A 21,154-nucleotide genomic window follows, 5' to 3' on the forward strand; every position below is an offset into this window, starting at 1 on the left:
TATATGTTACACATGTACCGTTTTCAAAGAATGGACACAGGAGTGTAATATATATGGAATACAATACGCACAGTAATAAGCAACATAAAAATGTTTTACTTCTTTCTCTAAATCAGCGGTTGTGGGTTAATCAAACGTGCTATCATGATTTAAAGTAGAGTCACTGAAAGAAGTTTCAATTCAATTCAATTTTATTTACATAGCCCCAAGTGACAGAAACAGTTGCCTCGTGGAGATTTATATTGTAAAGCAAAGATTCTACAATGATACAGAGAAAACCCCAAACAATCAGACAAACCCCTATAAGAAAGCACTTGGTGACTTGCTGGAAAGGAAAACTCCTTTTTAACCGGAAGAAATCTCAGAACCATGCTCAGGGAGGCACAGCCATCCAATTGGAGAGGAGGGGAGGGAGACAGGACACGGAGTGGTATAAAAACACATAGAGACTGAAAAGAGTGAAAAGTTTATATAAGTTTGATCTTTAATATCAGAATCAGAAAGACTTTATTTATCCCCAAGGGGCAATTAACATACAACAGAGCAGCATAACATTAAAGATAAGGACAATAAGAACAGGCAATAAGAGTGAGATAATAAATACACAGAATATACAGTATACACAGTTTTAAAATTACAGTTTTACAATTAAAGTGACTGAAAAAAGTGATGTGTTATTCTGGTATGTGTTTTATTGCGTTCAAATGCCTCTGTATGTTTGGATTAGTTGATTAATTAACCAAGGCCCTCAAATTGCCTGGGACAGCAGAAGAAAATTAGCCTGTGTGGCTAAATCTGGGCATATTAACATGAGGAATGTAAGTGCTTATGTTAATTAATATACCATTATCCATTTTAAATAATCACAAACATTTAATCCAGACCAGTGCCAGTTCTCCATTTTTTCTTTTCAACAGTTCAACCACATCTTTGCATCTTCATGACGGGTTTGTGAAGTTTAAGTCGGGGCTAATTTCCAAAATAATCTGTGAACCTGCAAGTCACCTTTTAGTTTTTTGCACCAGCCTTTTCTAAAGCCACTGGTGTCAGAGACTCCAGCTACTGTATGGACCCTGTAGTTTTGTTGCGCAGTATTGATTCTGCCTTTTTGTCCCCAGCAGTCTTCTTCGGGTGGAAATGCATGGAAGTAGTTCTAGACTGAGCAATGGCACCAGCACTGCATTGGTGGCAAACAAGTGTACAAGAATGAAGATGTCTCTGTGACTTTTTTTATACAATATCTTGGAACCTTCCTGAACACTATAAGTAGAAAAACAGTGCTGGAAAATGAGTTATACTGATATGTCCCGTATGGAAAAGAAATAGAAAAAACGTATCAAAGACTTGCATCAGATTTGACCTACTTCATATAGTGAATCATATAAGGCTTATATGTTTACTCATGAAAGTGGCCACTTTCATATATTGTTTTAGTAAGTATCCAAAACATACAATATTCATTTATATAATTTTTCAAGGGATCTTATATCTGTTTTCACTCTTGTGTTCTTTTCATACAAGTTTCACACAAGACAGATACAAACTTTATAAGATTTATATATATCTTTTCCATATGGGGTGTATTTACTCTGAGCCAAGTCCCAAATATGGACTTGTTGATATTATGACAGACAGGAATTTTCCTCTGAATTTCCCCTATGCTCCACACAGACACTCAGGCAAACACACACAAAAGCAGAGGCAACTCCTTCCTGTCAAATACGGATCCGGCACACGACCAAAATAAGCTCCGGCTAGAAAACAGGATGGCGGGAGTACACTGGGGCTTGTCATCCTTGCATTGTCTCTGTGTATATGTGCGTACGTTAGGGAGAAAGTAGAAGTGTTAGGGGCCTGCCCCACTACAGAGGAAGCCAGCAGGAAGTCAGAGCCAGTTGTTTTTCTGGTTCAGTGAGTGCGCCACGGCTTGTGTGTTCATAACAATGACCCACGACTGCTCTAGACCCATGTGCTGTTAGAAAACATGGTTGGTGGTTGTGTGTGCATGGGCGGAGCTGTTACTCAAGCGTAGTCATATAACATATTACATATAATTGGATTACGTGAACCATGTTTACACAGAACAGATGCTGCAAAAAGTAACCGAGGCCATATTAAAAGTGGTGACTGTATAAGGTGTGTGTGCCTGCGCTCGAGAGAGCGAGCGAGCCTGATGAGGTCAGTCCATCAGAGCCTGCCAGCGCCTGAGTAAACATTTACGGCAAAAAATATTTGTGTCTGCTTGTAAATTCGAACTGGCTCCCTCAGTTCAGCTCTGTTTGTCTTTTACTTGGCAAAGGTAGGAGATGAAAGAGAGAAAGGGTAAAGTTTATCAGAGAAATGAACTGCAGCCATCCTCAGTGGAGGGAGGGAGAGAGGGGGGAAAGGGATGAAATCAAAAAGAGGGAGTAATTAGAAGAGAAGGGGGGAAAGACAGATGTTCAAAGATAACAAGGTGGGTTAAAACAAGTAAAGGCAATAAAAAGAGGGGAAACTAGTAGGGGTTGGGTAACAAGGTGTGGATGAAAGAGATGACAGAGGTGGTGAGGTGAGGGTCACCGTAACATCAACAGTGGGTGATACCAGAGGGGAGGACAGGAACTCCCAACTGGGACATCAATGCGGTGTCACCGTGGCCTAGACCCAAGTCACCCACAGGTCAGTAAAACAGCATGCAAACACAAACACAGTGAGACACAGTCACCTCAACCCACACACACAGACTCATGTAAGCACACACACAAGCTGAGACAGTGTTTGTGGATTGTCACATATTGTGCTTAGAGAAGGACACACTCTGGCAAACACAACTAATCAAAAGTAGCTAAACAGTTTCTGTAAGTACACAGAAAATAGAAACTTTCTTTAACCCTTTCAATTCTAGGGCATCATTTCTATTAGATTTTCTGTTAAGACTGAATAAACTTTAGCAGTGGGTAGATCGATAATATCAACATTAGCCCTGGTATTTATATCGGATCGATACTAGCACGATTGGATCGATATGTCATCTAAGCTCAGGTCCACTGAATTATGTTAAATTAATGGGATTTTTTGAATGAAATTAAAAAATACACCTATATATGCACTATCAAATGTCTGAACATTTTGTGTCTATTTTATTTATAACCCATAGCATATTTAAAGAACAGAAGTTCACCCAAAGAGCTTTAGAGACCGATACATTAACGTTCCAGGTTTCAAAATATGTGAAAAACGGAAAGGTGTAATTATGCGGTCTATAAAATGTGTTCAGAATTAGAATAAATTGATGATGATTCATCTAATGAGTAATGAAGATCAATCTTGGTATTGACTTCACCCATACTGGATTGATACCAAAATTTCCAGTGTCACTTGCATTTTGTGCCCTCACAACCACTTTGAAAACTTGAAGCCTCCATTAAACATATGCAGGAATTGGGCTTATTATTTTTATTAATCTCTAAAATAGATATTTGAACTGGACAGTTGAACTGGAAGTCTGTTTAAGTTGAACTCAGGTGCAGATGTGAATACGGTAATCATACTTGCGTGCAGATCCGAACAACCACACCAAGTCCCTCTGGAGGAGGTGCTGCCAAATGAAGTCCAGAGTGGCTCATTTCTGGTGCATGATCCAACCTTGATCTGGCCCAACTAACAGGTAGTTCTATGCTGTGTGTTTGAACTAAACACCTTCCCAGGTATGCTTTGCATTCTGGGATGTAGCAGAGTACCAAAGGTGTGTATACAAGTGAAACCATAGCAGCAAGCCAAAATTATTTACCAGATAAATACGAACACTTATTTATAACCTATTTTTGGAAGCTGTATAGTTATAAATAAAAACAGAATGCAATGATTTGCAAACCTGATAACCTCAACCCAATTTACAGCCATTTACAACAGAACATCAGATTTTTAAACTGAGACATTTCGGTATTTCATTAAGAAAAAAGTAGGGACGGGGGCAACAAAAGGCTGAAAAAAAGTAAGTGATGCTAAAGGAAACAGTTACAGGAACATAATCCAGTTATTAGGTTAGAGCAGCTTAGAAAGGCAGAAGAAAAGATGGACGGAGGTACACCAACCTGCACGTAAATTTGGAACAATTTGAAAATAATGTTCCCCAACATAAAAATTTGAAGACTTTGAATAACACATCATCTGCAGTACATAATATCAATATATTCAGAGAAATCTGGAGAAATCTCTGTGCGCAAGAGGCAAGGCTAAAATTCACTGTTGGATGATCGTGATCTTCGGGACGTCAGGTCACACTGCATTTTTAGTTTTATTCATTTTCTATACGATTCTTCTGAAATTTGAACGGCTCCTAATTATTCAGTCTTTCAGACAAAAGCCCCCCTCATAGCAGCCGTGCTTAATAGCAGTTCGTGTTCACGGACCATATAAAATATGTGTTTGCCTTTGTGTGCATGCATGTGTGTATGGATAATTACACACATTTCCTCTCCCCTGTGTTTGAACATGTGTGCAGTTAAACAATCAGCACCTCTTAGCATTTGAACTTGATTTAATCTGCAGTGGAAATCAAACAAACAAGCCCATTGTAGCTGGAACCCGAGCGCTCTACCAGGCAGCGGGCAGAGGCGTATGTGTGCATTTGTGTGCATTAATTACTTTTGTGCATGTTTAAGAAGCCCGTATTTATCCAAGCATCCCAACTCCCTTCTGGGATGCATCTGTTTGTGTATCTACAGGAGTGAGATAGTAAGCACAGAAAGAGAGTAAACACTACTGCACGTGCTCAGTAGCATTTTCCGCCACTCCCTCATCACCGGGAAGCTACACAGAGCAGCAGTGCACAAACACTTGGAAAGTGGAAATGTAAACACACTTGCACCTCACATTCAAATACTTGTGTGTTTGCCAGTATGCTCGTGTACAAGGATATCCCTTCTCCAAGCACTGGAACAACTAAGGAGGCGCATGAGAAAGTACTGAACCTCCCTCTTAATCCTCTGAGTCATATCTCTAGCATTTCAATATATATTTATATTAGAACAAATGTGGGTGTGTCTCCACTGTACAAGCATTTAGTTTTTATTATGGACCCAAATGTGTGAGATACCTGATGCTTCTTTAATTTTTACATAGTATGGCACAACATTAATATACAAATGACATATAAACCAAAAGATTTAGGAGGACGCATGTGCTGTATTTATATATATATATATATTTATATATATACAGGGAGTGCAGAATTATTAGGCAAGTTGTATTTTTGAGGAATAATTTTATTATTGAACAACAACCATGTTCTCAATGAACCCAAAAAACTCATTAATATCAAAGCTGAATGTTTTTGGAAGTAGTTTTTAGTTTGTTTTTAGTTTTAGCTATTTTAGGGGGATATCTGTGTGTGCAGGTGACTATTACTGTGCATAATTATTAGGCAACTCAACAAAAAACAAATATATACCCATTTCAATTATTTATTTTTACCAGTAAAACCAATATAACATCTCCACATTCACAAATATACATTTCTGACATTCAAAAACAAAACAAAAACAAATCAGCGACCAATATAGCCACCTTTCTTTGCAAGGACACTCAAAAGCCTGCCATCCATGGATTCTGTCAGTGTTTTGATCTGTTCACCATCAACATTGCGTGCAGCAGCAACCACAGCCTCCCAGACACTGTTCAGAGAGGTGTACTGTTTTCCCTCCTTGTAAATCTCACATTTGCTGATGGACCACAGGTTCTCAATGGGGTTCAGATCAGGTGAACAAGGAGGCCATGTCATTAGTTTTTCTTCTTTTATACCCTTTCTTGCCAGCCACGCTGTGGAGTACTTGGACGCGTGTGATGGAGCATTGTCCTGCATGAAAATCATGTTTTTCTTGAAGGATGCAGACTTCTTCCTGTACCACTGCTTGAAGAAGGTGTCTTCCAGAAACTGGCAGTAGGACTGGGAGTTGAGCTTGACTCCATCCTCAACCCGAAAAGGCCCCACAAGCTCATCTTTGATGATACCAGCCCAAACCAGTACTCCACCTCCACCTTGCTGGCGTCTGAGTCGGACTGGAGCTCTCTGCCCTTTACCAATCCAGCCACGGGCCCATCCATCTGGCCCATCAAGACTCACTCTCATGTCATCAGTCCATAAAACCTTAGAAAAATCAGTCTTGAGATATTTCTTGGCCCAGTCTTGACGTTTCAGCTTGTGTGTCTTGTTCAGTGGTGGTCGTCTTTCAGCCTTTCTTACCTTGGCCATGTCTCTGAGTATTGCACACCTTGTGCTTTTGGGCACTCCAGTGATGTTGCAGCTCTGAAATATGGCCAAACTGGTGGCAAGTGGCATCTTGGCAGCTGCACGCTTGACTTTTCTCAGTTCATGGGCAGTTATTTTGCGCCTTGGTTTTTCCACACGCTTCTTGCGACCGTGTTGACTATTTTGAATGAAACGCTTGATTGTTCGATGATCACGCTTCAGAAGCTTTGCAATTTTGAGACTGCTGCATCCCTCTGCAAGATATCTCACTATTTTTGACTTTTCTGAGCCTGTCAAGTCCTTCTTTTGACCCATTTTGCCAAAGGAAAGGACGTTGCCTAATAATTATGCACACCTGATATAGGGTGTTGATGTCATTAGACCACACCCCTTCTCATTACAGAGATGCACATCACCTAATATGCTTAATTGGTAGTAGGCTTTCGAGCCTATACAGCTTGGAGTAAGACAACATGCATGAAGAGGATGATGTGGACAAAATACTCATTTGCCTAATAATTCTGCACTCCCTGTATATATCACCTATTGCTTAAATGTTAGCTGGAAAACAGTGGAAACAGTAGTCATAAAAAGTCAAACAAGTATTGTCAACTGGCTGAATTAGTGACAACAGCTGATTGATAAATTTAATCATTCAGTAATGTATTTTTTGCTATCTGGAGCCCAGCAGTGACACATTACAGGCATTTAACAAATTTTCATGAAAGAAAATTTCATGTCATAAGGGGGAACTTGCCAAAATTTAAACTATGAATTAAACGCGTCCAAACCCATTGTAGTGGCTTTGAGAAAGTGACATATAAAAATGGCGCCTTAAAGTCAGATTCTAATGTTAGCTTGCTAGCATGCTAACAATAACACAGCTAATGTGCTCACATTTAGTAATTATAGGGTTTTATTAGGTTCAGTATCTACAGAGGCTGTTCTTCTCTTACTCTACTCAATCTGGTTGCATTTCTTGAAGATGGTGTTGACAAGATAGGCGTCATGAATAAATATAAGTGAGTTCAGCTAACTGGTTGAAGAATTTATACACCCTCTAGATTAAAAAACTCATAGCTTTGTTCTTTAGTTTTTTCAAATATAGTATTGATTAATTGTCTAAGCTGAAATAGATAAAAACTTATGTAATTTAGATTGTCCAACAAAGTAAGTAGAGAGTTGGTAGTGGTGGTTCAGTGTGATTGTTATCAACTGGCTACTGCTTGTTTGGTGCATGAACTCAAAATGTAAGTCAGCTCTTGAGCCAAGAACTCAAAGCCAAGTGGCTTGTGATGCTATGATATTTCAAAGAACTACAAATGATAATAAAATGTGTAAAATATAATCAAACCCCATGAAAATCTAAATGAATCTTTTTTCGAATGTATTGCCAATATTGCGCTTGTTACTCAAAAAAGTAGCTAATCGCACATTATCCGTTTCTATTCTTTTTAAAGTATTGTATTAGGTTACATAATTACTCCCTGGAGAAATTTATTTGTTACACTGCTTTTAAAGTTACTATTGTGTTACTCTGTAACAAGTCCTGATACATATGAGTTACAGGATTACCAGATAACCATATAAATGTCAGGTCACAGTCCCACACACTGACACAAATCCCTATCCTAATGAGGACAGACATGTAATCTTTCTTTTAGTCTTTGCATAAAAAACAAGCTGACAACACAAAGCAAAGTTTTAAACCAACAAAGAAATTTCAATGAGATTGGCACTGTGACGCTACTGTAGAAAAATGTTCAGGTCAAATTTGAGGTTACAGCGTTACAAGCCTGAATGCACATCCCTGCCTTTGTTACCTGCTGAAGATCAGACTCAGGCTGCTGGGCTGGCATTGGCATGCACTCAACTTTACTGTACCATCACTGTGGGCTCTTTGCTAGCTTTTACTTAGCTTGCGGTCTGTGCAGATGCTTCCAATGAGCCCACGTTTTGTTAGCTGCACACTGCAGTTGTTTCTGTCCGGGACACACCATTATGCCATTGTCCTTTTATGCAATAAATATAAAGTTATGTTCGCATCTCCACTCCTCAAAAGTTGTAGACCATCCACCAGTTTCCCAATTCCATGTACTTAATGTCAAATCACCTGATTGTTGCAAATGTGGTAAAAAACAAAACAAAACAAAAAACCATCATGTTGAATGTTTTTTTTCTTTCTATCAGCCCATCCTTCAGATAATTGAAGATATTTTATGTGCAAGTAATGACGCAAATCAAACTGTGATGTAAATACCGGATTTACCACAGTAATGTGTTACCCCACAATGATTAAAAAACCCCACAAAAACACATGTTGACTCCTATGAAGTAGTCATAGTCAGAATTCCCTATAAACGCAAGTTACACATGACAGAGAGTTCTTATGTATAGGGTGTAAATGTGTATAATTGAAGATTATGGGCTCAGTGCTGTAGACATTTGGCTATAGGTAATTTAAAGTACAACATGAAAAGTAAAAAGATCAATGATGTTTTAAGCAAATTGTTACAGTGACTGTTGAGACATTTAACTGTAAACCACAGAAATGGAACTTAGAGTCTAGTGGTAACATCCGATCAAACATGAGACTAATGTGTGAAACCAAAGGTCTATTTCTCATGAATAAAAATTGAGTTCATACTCAGCTGAACACATTTCTACATCACATTTCTCTCAAACCTTTAAAAGTGCCCCACGGATTCTGTTTGCTTGCATCTTTCTTTTGTGGCTGCTGTAGATAAATCAATAAGCCGAGAACTTTCTTACCTGAGCTCAAATTATAAAACAAGAGGGTTGTATAATACATTGTGTTTTGCCTGTGACCCTCGGAAAACAGTTCAAGCGAACTCCAAGCGAACTCAATGCAAAGTTTTGTTTTAGAATTGTAACAGTTTTGCTCTTCTTAGACTCCTGTTTTTTGGTGGGTTTTAAATGCTCTGCTAACCATAAACAGTAGTCATGAACAGGTCCCCAGTGTGTTTTCAGTGGAAAATATTAAATCTTTTGCTCGGCGATCCACCCCCAGCGTCATCTCTGAAGTTCATTAACAAGCAAACGTCTTGTGGGTTTCCTCTTCTCCATCAATCATTGTAACCAAACTATTCCTGTTGTTGCAAAGATTTTCCACTTAGCACTTTGTGTTTACTAATTAATCCCACATACTGCTGCAGCAGCACTTTGGCAATGCAGAATAGGGCGAACAGCAGAGGAGAGGGCAGAAAAACAGAGAGGTAATGATTTGCAGTCACTGCCTGGAAGACGCTGACGAGGGAAAGGAGGCATTAGGAGAAGTCAAGGCTTTTGATTTGTCTGTGTCAACAATCTCGACCTGTAATAGGCTCGCAAAACCACAGATATGCAGCGATATCCAAGCACACCCATAAATTTACAGACCATAGACATAAGTGCAGACACAGAAATGCAGAGGATGGGACAAATAAATATTCACACAGATTGAAGCACAAACATGGGGTGGGAGGGAGGGGGTCTTCTATTGGCCTGATGTATTGATCCCAGAGCTTTGCTGCTACACTCCCAGCAGCCATTAATTCACTGAGTCAAAGGGAGGAACAGACTATAAACGCATCTCTGCGGATGATGACTAAGCGTCATTCATCAGACAGAGAATGAAAAACAGACATACTGAGAGTGTAGATGGCACATAATTTAACCAATTATCACATGACCAGACAGATATTCACATGCATGTATGACTGAATTTCACGCTTTTTTTTTTAAACACGGGGTTGGGGTCCATCAATGTGGTATAATTGCAAAGAGTTAGTTAAATTTTTTTGTTCTGCCAATGCACAAGATGAATTATTTCATTATAAATAGTAAAAAGTAACATGGTTCAAAGGTAGAATGATAGAAGACATCCTTAGTGCATTGTTTCAATATGATGCCTCAATGAGAAGTCTTTCCCATAGCAGACACTAATAAAGGCACTAGCAACCAATTTCTGTTTACCTGTTGACCCACTGATGTCGATTACTGGAACACAGTCACATAGAGCCAGTATTAATTGCATTAGTTGTGTTCTGTATTCCCTGCCAAAACACAACAAGAAAATTATTACGATTATTAAAGGTTTTTAATATTTAAGTTCCTGTGATGGACCGAGCAGCGAAGGAAACTCAGGCACAGGTTAAAGTCCAAAAAATAATAATTTTTATTTAATCCAAAAACATAGTTGGTTAAATCATACAAAAAAAATTAAAATCTTGGGCCCATAAAAGAGGCCAAAATAACCGAGCTCTACTCAAAGTTAACAACAAACAATACTGATAACTCAAAAAAACTGACCTACCTGAACAAGACAAAGGGAAAACTTAAATAATGGCTGATCAGCCCACAAAAACACAAAAAGGGGTAAAACACAAAAAACCCAGATGAAACTAATATAACGAACTCCAATTCCCCCCCATGATCCCGAGTTATGGAATGAGCCAATTTGCAGTTTTCCATCTAGGCTTGCTCCGCCCCTTTTCCACCTCTTAGCTCTTCAATTATGGACTGGAGCAGCTGCAACTAAGGTAACTCAGAAAACAAAAAGATTAAATCATACATAACACTGTAAACTAAAATGTGCGCACTTATTTTAGAGTACAGTGTTATGTGAGTATGTGAATTAATTCTAAACCAAAACCAGTTATTCATTGTCCTGTAAATTAAACCTTATATTTAAAGAAGGGCAAATGTGAATGCAGTGTTATGTGTAAGCCTCTGATATTATACACTGATATTACCACTGTGTGGCTGTAACTGCAGCCATCACAGTTCCCTCAAATCAGAAATGGAAATAAAGAAATAAATCATACAGAAACAAATCCTTTTAAAATTTTACATGTAGACAAGAATAAAGAATGTATTTTAGAAGTATTTAACTGTAACAGAGCAGAGATAGAATATGCAATAGTATGTGAGATAAAAATCGAACTTTAGAGTCTTAGAATCATACAAAGACTCCTTGTAAATGTAAAAAGGCACTTTACTCAAACAGGGTGCATTAGCGGCCTCGTCATAATGCTACAGTGCAACAAAACAACGAGTCTCATTATTTTCTAGATTTTAATTAAACATAAGAATGCACACTCACAGCGTTATGGGAGCAAAAATGATGAAGCAATGCTCGTTTACATGTTGTGAGAAAAATTGCAGCAATGGTTTAAAACAGCATAAAAAAAATCACCCCAATCCCACTAGTACGTAACCAACATAGTATTTATCAGCCTTAAATCTGATTATCACATAACAGTTGAATTAAAAAATGGCAAAACATTTTTAACGATTTTCTACACTTTCTACATTTACAAAATAAGAAAAGTTATTAATAAAAGTTAACAATAAATTTAACAGTAAATTTAATGTGGTTTCTGGTCCAGATGCTGCGCTATATCAGCTATATGTGTTGGTCAAGCAAAACAAATAATTTTAAGATGTTACAGTGAGCTCTGGGGTATTCAAATAAATACATTGGGGCATTGTGCTATATTTTCTTGTAGCTTGCAGTTCAGTTTAGATTCACAACCCTATATCTCTCATAGGCACCTCAGGTGTTGCCTTACATTCACCAGCACAGCAGCATGCTGACAAAAATGAATATACCTCCTATTCCCTAACCGGGAGTTATGCGTTCAGCTTCCATCAAAGATGTTTAACATACAATAGAATAGAAAACAAGTGATTATTCCTCCTACACAAGGAGGACTTAACACAGTAAATATCATGCACATCAAATTTCATAAGGTTTTATATTTTCTGGAAGCTAAAACCCTTTATTGTATACACTATATGAGGCAAATGGATACCATTCTGTATGGATAAATAGTTTTTTTTAACTGCAGGGGTGTGTAGAGAAATAATTTATCAGCCTAAGGTAGCTACGAGGGAGCATTAAATTGGTTACACTTCAGTTTAAGCACAAAGCTATAATGAATATAAAATGATCATATGGCACATTAGGTGTTCCTATGATGGAGTTTTAAATGATGTAAGCTAATTGTCTGGTTTATGGAATCATCTTTGTGATTTCATGTATTCTTTATTAATGTAATGTATTTCTACAGCACTGTTTTGTAGTGAAAACAGCTACAGGGAGGATTTCTCTGCCAGAAATATTTATTTTCATTTATATTATTTGCAGTTTTGTAAGCTTCAGGCAACATTTTAGTTAGGTTGAGGAAAAAATGATGGTTTGTGCTACAAAAGCATGTTTGATTGCATAACTTCATTAAAGACTGAAAATTCCCTTCACACAATAAATGACTTGGGTCCTTGTGTGTGATATTTCCTTAAGAACTTTAAGATGATGTCTCACAAATTGTGTCTTGTGTCAATTTCATATATACTTCTGAAGACCTGATGCAAAATGTCCAATTCTGTCCAGTCTCATAATAGTAAGGAATAAAGATTTTATGAAAATATCTCTGTAACATTTTAGGTAATCTGATAATTATCAGATTAAATTAATCTGATAGAAAAATACAACTAAATTACATAATTTTCCCATAGTTGGAAAAAAGGTATGTACTTTTTCAAGATCAACTTTTTTGGTAGCCTTTGAGGCTAAAAGATTGAAAACAAATGTCATAATAAGCCTTCAGGAAGTAAAGTTTTACAATATGAAAGTCTGCATTACAATACAACTTGTGCATTTGTTTTTCTTACTATACTATCTTGCTTTCCCCTTCAATGCTAAGCTAAGATAGAAATCATAGAAGAATAGAATAGAATAGAATAAAATAATCCTTTAATTGTCCCACAAGGGGAAATTTGGTTGTAACAGCAGCCAAAAACATACATATACAAACAAACAGTACACAGGACACAGAACAGAAACATACACAATTTTTCTTACATATTTACATTAAGGACAATGGTTACTATATACAGAGAGTACTGTACAGTTATTAAATTAAATAAAAATAACTACAGATAAGAGGCAAACCAGGTTGTAGTGCGAATCGGTTAATTAACTTATTGCAGTTACAGCGCAGATGTAAACATCTATGTTTGTTGGGAGCAGTTCTGATTGTACAGTCTGACAGCTGCAGGGAGGAAGGACCTGCGGAAACGCTCCTTCATGCATCAAGGATGCAGCAGTCTGTCACTGAAGGAGCTCTGCAGTTCAGCAACATTTACATGCATGGGGTGGGAGACTCTGTCCATCAGAGATGTTATTTTGGCCAGAGTCCTTCTCCACCACCTGCACTGGGTCCAGGGTGCATCCCAGAACAGAGCTGGCCTTCCTGATGAGTTTATCATAGACAGTATAAAAACATAAACATACCCTCCAGGCCAGAAAAAATTAAGCTAATGCTAAAGTTCCTTAAAGCTGTGTTCTGTTTGAAAGCCACTAGATTAGCTGTGGTTGCTTAAAGTCTTCTGGTCCTGTAGAAGTTTATGAGAAAGCTGCAAACACCTTACTGATGTGTTTATGGTCTCTGTCACTGAGTTTGGGTCATACTGATTAAAATATCTGTTTTAGAAAGCTAATTCATACCATGTTTCGAAATCATGTATTATTTGTGGTATGAAATTGCAAACTCATTGGCTAATCACAAGTCACTGACAACCAAGATGGTACTGATGGAAAGATATTGGGAAAACCATTTCCAATATCTTTACTATTAGAAGATGGAAACGGAGTAATTAATAAAAAATAAATGAATAAAAAGACAAGTCTCACACCGGTAAACAGCATACAAGAATCAGAGTACCAAAAGTAATAAAAATCCAAACCAATGCCACCTTTAATGTGGTCTACTGTACCTGCTCTGCTGCTATATAGCTTGCTAATGCTAGCATGTGCCTTGATGCTTTTGCCAGTCACTTCTCCGCTGGCTGCAAACACAGAGTAGAAATAAATGAAATGATAAAAGGAAAGCAATAGCAGTCTTCACTCTGCTCTGTGGCTGTGCTAATGTACTTTAAAGAGCAATGCTGACCTGCTATTGTTGCTGTGACATGTCAAAGCACTTGTGGGGTCAAGTGCTTTGACACTTCTGTGTGCATGTGGATTTTTAAACCTGTATCCTTGTATGTTTCTGCCCTTAGAGGTGCACGCAATTATATACATGCATTGAAGTATACATAGCATTATCATGGTATCTATGGGTGGGTGTTTGTGTGTGGGTGTACCATGTGTGCATCAGCAGGTAAATTCTAAAGGATGACAGGGATCAATAGTGCATTAAGCCCCATCACAGCTGCTTGCCCTGGAGACAGACAAGAGGAGCAGAGGGCTGAGAATGCTCTCTAGACCTTTCTTTCACACTGGAAAAGAGACAGACAGGTGGAGAAAGAGACGGTGATGGATATATTGATTAAGAAAGCGAGAGACAGAGAAAGGGGCAGAAAAATCATAGAAAATCCTTTAGAATGGAGAGAGACAGGAGAAGAAAAATGAACAGAATGTAAATAAAACTAAAAAAACAACTGGCAATAGCAGAAAAGGGAGCAGATGGGTCAGGTTGAGAGAGGGTGGGGCTCTGAAGGAAAATATGGGGCAATGAAATAAGAGAGAGAGTCGACTGCTGAGCTCTCAAGCAGAGAACTGCAGCAAAATTGGAATTTCATTTCTCATAGGGCAGACAACCATCAGCCCTTTATTGTCTCATCAAAACATTTAAAGTCTCATTTCTGACACGAAGAAGAAGAAATGATGGATCTATAATACAGTCATGAAACAACCTTCAGTGTGAAGGTTCTCACACATCTTTTCAGAGTCTCTCTTCTGAAACATCTCTGTTCATCAAAATTATGTAATTAAAAGAATGTTTTGTAATAATAATTTTTTAAAAATCTGTATGCCCTACGCCCTACAGTGGCTTAGGCGTAACTCCACACCTTTGCCTCGTTAAGTATAAAATCTGTGAATTTGCAAAATTGTACCGCGTCACCCATTGTGAGGTAAATATCTGGGGTCCCTCGTCGAGGAGAAGAAAGTGGCATCATCAGTGGAGATAAGCTCCAGAATTGGGCAGGCGGCGGCAGCATTTGCTTCCCTGCGCTGGTGCGTCTGGAAGAAGAACAACATCTCATTGGTGACAAAGATCCGCCTTTACCGAACCCTGATCCTGCCCATTCTACTTTACGGCGTGGAGACGTGAACAATGCTCAAACACGACCTGAGCAAGCTCGAAGTTTTCCAAATGCGTTGCCTTAGATGCGTTCTCGGCATTTCCCTTCACGACCGTCATTCGAATGACACCATCCTCACCAGCTGCGGCAGCCAACTGACGATCGGCGACCTAATCCAGCGCCGCCGACTCCGTTGGTTTGGCCACATTTGTCGAATGGACCCGAGCCGCTACCCCCATGGCCTACTCTGGTTGACCCGCCCCACCGATTGGAGGGTGCATCGAAATGCACCAAAGAAGACATGGATGAAACAAATCCAGGATGATTTGAAGGCCCTTCGACTTGACCTCGAGCAGGCAAGAACCATCGCCTTAGATCGAAAAGCGTGGAAGATAATCGTTGGTCAAGCAAGAGAACCTGCGGCACCTACAGCAGCGTACTGGTTGCGCGGCAGACCACCGCCGCTGGTCGCCTGCTAAGGACAAGAAGAAGAAGAAGAAGACCCTTTGTGAGGAATTCGTGGTACCATGTTTATGACTGTTTGCATAATTGAAGGATTATGGGAGTGCAGCCTACACAGATGTGCTTGTGTGCGGTCCCCTACAAAACCAGCAGAGGATGGCGCTATGCATGGGTCGAATTTTGAACCGGAGCAATAGGAAAGCTCACTATATAAAGGGAAAAGATGGAAAAAAAAACATCAAAGATTAAAACAACAGGGTGAAAAGTATAAACAGTCGCTAAAATGTTTAATTTTTTAACACTTGGTTTCACTTCCGATATAAAAAGGATAAAAAGCAGAGCTAGCATGGGTAGCCCACAGACCTATTCCTCCACATATTTTTGACACTGGTCACTGCCTGGTCATAGTGGAGATTTTTTTTAAGAGCGAGAGGAAACCCTGGTGTTTGCCAGCTCAAACATGTTAGCCCTTCCTGAAAAATTGACGGAATTTGTTGCTTAGGTTTGTCACATATGGCTGTCTGCTTTTTGTGGCATGACTGTTATATTTCTTATATTTCTTCATGTATTTTAAAAAATTCATGTGGATAAGTTAATACACCTGAAAACCCGTATTGTCAGAAGAGCTCTTTAACTGAGCACAATCATAAAAAACATGTAATTTAAACAAAATACAAACCCTAAAACAACAGGCGAACTCTACATAGCAGCCAGTGACATAAATGAGAGCGTATGTCCATTCTAGTGGAATCTGCCAGCAGACCGGGTGCCAGCTGTTTGGCTCTGGAATAATCTAGGTTAAGATGTTTAGTCCCATTTTCTCCCCTAAGCCCTGATCTGAAGAGACCCTTGACAGCTCTTTTCTTTTTCTCCTTCTGTCAAAGTCCTTTTGGCACCACATTTCTACTCACAAGTATTAGCATTTAGTTTAACTGCCACGAGAGTTTAACAACTTAAGGATCTGTTGAGGACTCTGAAGGTTACCATCAAAATAAAATGCATTAAGCCTTTTTTTAAGCATGTTTATTCTCGCCATTTAGAGATGAAATAATAACCAAAATGTCTTGTGTGAAAGATACAAATAAACACACACAAAGATAAATCCAATCAATAGCTCTTTTTAGATGTGCTGTAAAGTCAGAAATTTAAACCTATATCACATATTGATGGTCCTGATAGCTTCAGCCTAATGTAATGTGATAGTAAGACTGTGGTGCAGTCATACTAAAAAGAAAGCAGTTAATTATCAGTATATATTAGTACATTTAAGGTCCATTATTCTGAAGTAAGAAAGATTTTTCACAAGTGTAAGGTTCAAGAAAGTTCCCAGTTTTCCAACGAGTGGATGCCCCAGCATATTTAAACTTCTGAACTTCGGGAACAGCATCCTTTGGACAGACAAGACCAAAGTGCACATGTTTGGCCCTGATCCACAGCACCAGCAAAGCAGTACAAAACACCTCATAGCAGGCACAGTGCTGGAAAGATGATGGTTTCTTTTGCAGCCACAGGACGTGGGCATCTCGTAGTTGATCATGAAGTCCCTTGAATTACCCAAGTATTCTAGAGTCAGATGTGAGGCCGTCTGTCCAACAGCTAAGTCTGGGCCAAAACTGGGTCATGCAACAATGATCCCACGCATAGCAGCGAATCTACAAAAAAAATGGCTGAAAAAAAGAATAGAATCAAAGAGTTGTAATGACCCAATAAAGCTCCAGATGATGACAGGACCTTAAGAGAGCTGTGCCCATAGACCTCAGTGAATTGAAGCAATTGTAAAGAAGAGTGGGTCAAAATGGTAAAAGTCTACTTAATTTTTTAAACACTGCTTTGGCATTTTGGCCTAATTTTTGTTAAGTAAGTAATGACATGGTGTAATATGCCATCTTTTGGAGTTCACCTGAGGCTGTTTTCACCTAATTTTAAGGCCTTTTGAGGACCTTGTTGTTTTTCTTAGGGGTTTTTTTTTTTTGACTTGGAACAACAGGCATGTCACCTTTCACTCTACACAAAGGTCTAGGTGTGTGTGGGTGCATGTGTGCTGTAAGATGCCTCAGCATGTGGGAGAGCTGACCCTGCCCCTTGCAGAAAGGAAGAGAGAGATTTTTTCTTCTGGACTGGAAATAACAAAAATGCATCCCAGAAAAAGGTCTTTTGCAAATTAGAATACCATTAGATGGTATTACTGTCTACATATGTTGCTATTTAAGGTAATATTTGTGAGAGCTGAAGAGAAAAGTACGGTTAATGTCATAGGTCAGATTTGTGCAGTCATATGCAAATATTTCAGAATAAGACTAAGTACTTTTACAGAATAGTAACTGGAAGTGCTCATTCAGGTGTGAAGGTGACAGGTTCAGATGTGGCAATACTAACAGAAAAGAGTGCATGTCAGCGCATGTGACAGGGTGCCTGTTGAAGACCAGCCAAACAATCGGTGTGTTCTGCTATTACCATTTTATTTCAGAGTTGTGTTATTCCTCACAGAAAATGCAGTGCCTCTTCGTGTTTTAGGAATGCTAATGGGGTTCTGCTGCAGGGATTTAAGTTAAGAGCAGTTATGTCTGGCTTCAAAGGAACACAAATGAATGCTGGAGCCTGAGTAAGGAGTATTTTAAAAGTAAGGAGAAAATCTGCTCCAATATCAATTTTAATCCAGTAAAAAGAGACTTAAACCTGGGTGATGTCATGCCTCTTATGTGTTCGCTACAAGGTTAACAAAGCAAGGACTGCTGTGTTATTAACATGCCAAGCGCCAGTAAGACTGAAGTCAAAGATAACAAACTCTCTTTACAGAGACACACTTTATATGTATGAATGCACTCCTGCAAACATGCATACCTATTGTGCTGTATCTTGCAGTAGGTTTCAGGATTGGTGGTGGTAGGGGGTGGAGTAGTGACTCTATAGCCATAGGGCACTGTGAAACGCTTTCTATGGCCATTTCCACTGTGGTATAAAGAGCAGCACCATCTGTGAGTAGCTCTCTAATGAGCAGTTTAATAGGCTTGGAACCATGTGGCTTTCTCTAGATGCCTCGACGTGTGTGTGTGTGTGTGTGTGTGTGTGTGTGTGTGTGTGTGTGTGTGTGTGTGTGTGTGTGTGTGTGTGTTACATACTTGCACATGTGCAGATGTTGACACCAGCTCTGCCATGACCAATATTAGTTACAATGTGAAAAATTTCTTCTGTTGTTTCACACACTGTCTGTTTGATGCTTTATCATTTTGTCTTTTTGCCTCACACACACATGCACATACGCACGCACACACACACACACCCGTCATTGACTTTTTGTTGTCATTGCGTTTTGAATTTTTCATTGTTCATTTTTTTTATTGTTGTTTGTTTTTAATCTAGCAGATTATCTGCTTTATGTCCCATGACGCCCCTGACCTGTGTTGGTTATTCTAGCGATGAGTTTCAGTTTAGAATTCAGTGTTTTGGTTCATGTCCCAGTTTAGTTGTTGTAGTACAGGTTTAAGTGCTTCCCTATTTCGTCCTCCCTCTGTCTTCTCTTTCTGTGTATGTCTCTGTCATCCAGTGTTCTCTTATCTCTGTTTAATGCGAGACTTCTTGTGTCCATCTTCAGGACATTTCCTTTGGCTTCTTCTTTCTCCTATACCTGTTAAGTGTTTGTCATCATGTGGATTTTCAATTTCCTTTGGTTATTTCCTGTTTTAATTTGAAGGTTTGTTTCTTTCATGGCCTGTGTTAGTTTTACTTCCTCTTGTCAGTCTTCCCTGATTATTCTCACGTGTTAATTGTGTTTAGCGGTGCCTCGTTCCCCACCTGTCACCTGTTGTCTAATCAGCCCTCTGTGTATATACAGCCTTGTCTCACGTTTGTCTGTTTGCAGTGTCTGATATGTTTCCCTGTGTGTTGTCCTCCAAGAGCTCCTGTGGTTTGGGGGCTTTGTTAACAGCTTAAATAAAGGCTTGCCTTTTCTTATTTCAGTCTGCCTTCTTCTGCCCATTTCCTGACACACACCACTTCAGAGTATTACATTGATTTACATTAATTTGCTGTAGACAACCATAAATATTAATTATATAACTGTAAATTGTATATTAATAAATCTGGTTTGCACTAAAATGTAATGATTTCAATTTGGGGGGAAATTGCTTTTTGTCCTTCAAAGGGAGGGAGGTCCTCACAATGATGTTTAACCGGGTTTATGTCCCCACAATGTCAGTAACACAAGTACACACACACACAAATATAAACAGATATTGTCACCCCTTGGGGTGCAGGCATCATAAGCATGATACCCTCCTAATAGTTTTATAGGACCTGGGGTGTAGCTCCCACATCATAATATTATGTGGGTGCTAATATCCTCTGATGGGTTGCAATTGAAATGAGAGCCATCAACTCCGTGCTTGTGATTACAAAGATCTCAGGTTATTGTATAGCACACATTTATTGGCATAATAATAAATTATATCGGGGGCTCATATTGGTCCGTGTGGACTATAAACCTAAAAGTGCTTGTGTGTTGCTGATTTTTATTGAAACGTAAATATCACTTCTGTTGCAGCACTGAAAAAGAAATCACATGCACAGCAGACAGGTTACATTATTGCATACTTTGCATAAAATTGCATATGAGGGAAACGCTGAGCCCTGTTTTCAAATGCATTCTCTGTAAAACCTTATAAAAGCGATTAATTTAACCACATGATCTTTTGTAGCTTATTTAATAAAAAATAGGCGAAAAAAAACCCCAATCATTTCAAATACATTTATTCAGCCATGCACTGAAGAGAAGAAAAATGACTTATGACTGAAGAAGGCCCCTCCCGGTCATTTGACATAACTTTACTAGCTTTATAATTTAAAAACTCATAATCACATTGAACTAACTAATCAACCAAAGTGCAGCTAACACATTTTTTAAGGCAGCCCTGTGCTAACCTTATTATGTTAAAGCGAAAAGTATCTTTTTTACAGTGCTGCCTTTTAATTAAATTCAAGACCAGCAGAATATTAAGATTTAAGAACGGATCTCATACAGTCATGGTAATGATCTGCTTTACTTTGCTAATATCTGACAGCGCCCAGCCTTTACCAGACATACATCAAAAAAACTCTTGTAGGTAGCGTTGTAATTTATGTATGAGGAGCAGCAGGGGAGGAAAATAAAGGAGGTAAATTGCAGCTCATAGGAAATCTGAGCAATATCGTTAAATACATGGGAAATTACATGTAGACCAAAAGAAGAAATATGCAAATGTGTCAATTGTTCTTCACCTACATAAGAAAATAGTAGACATTTCAGAAATAAGCTAATAATTATTACCACATATTTCTATTTTGTCAATAAACACATGGACGATCAGGATGTTGTCATCCAGAGTAGAACTCAAGCAG

This window comes from Perissodus microlepis, chromosome 17, assembly GCF_051167445.1.
Source record: "Perissodus microlepis isolate ML-2025 ecotype Zambia chromosome 17, ASM5116744v1, whole genome shotgun sequence".
Taxonomy (NCBI): Eukaryota; Metazoa; Chordata; class Actinopteri; order Cichliformes; family Cichlidae; genus Perissodus; species Perissodus microlepis.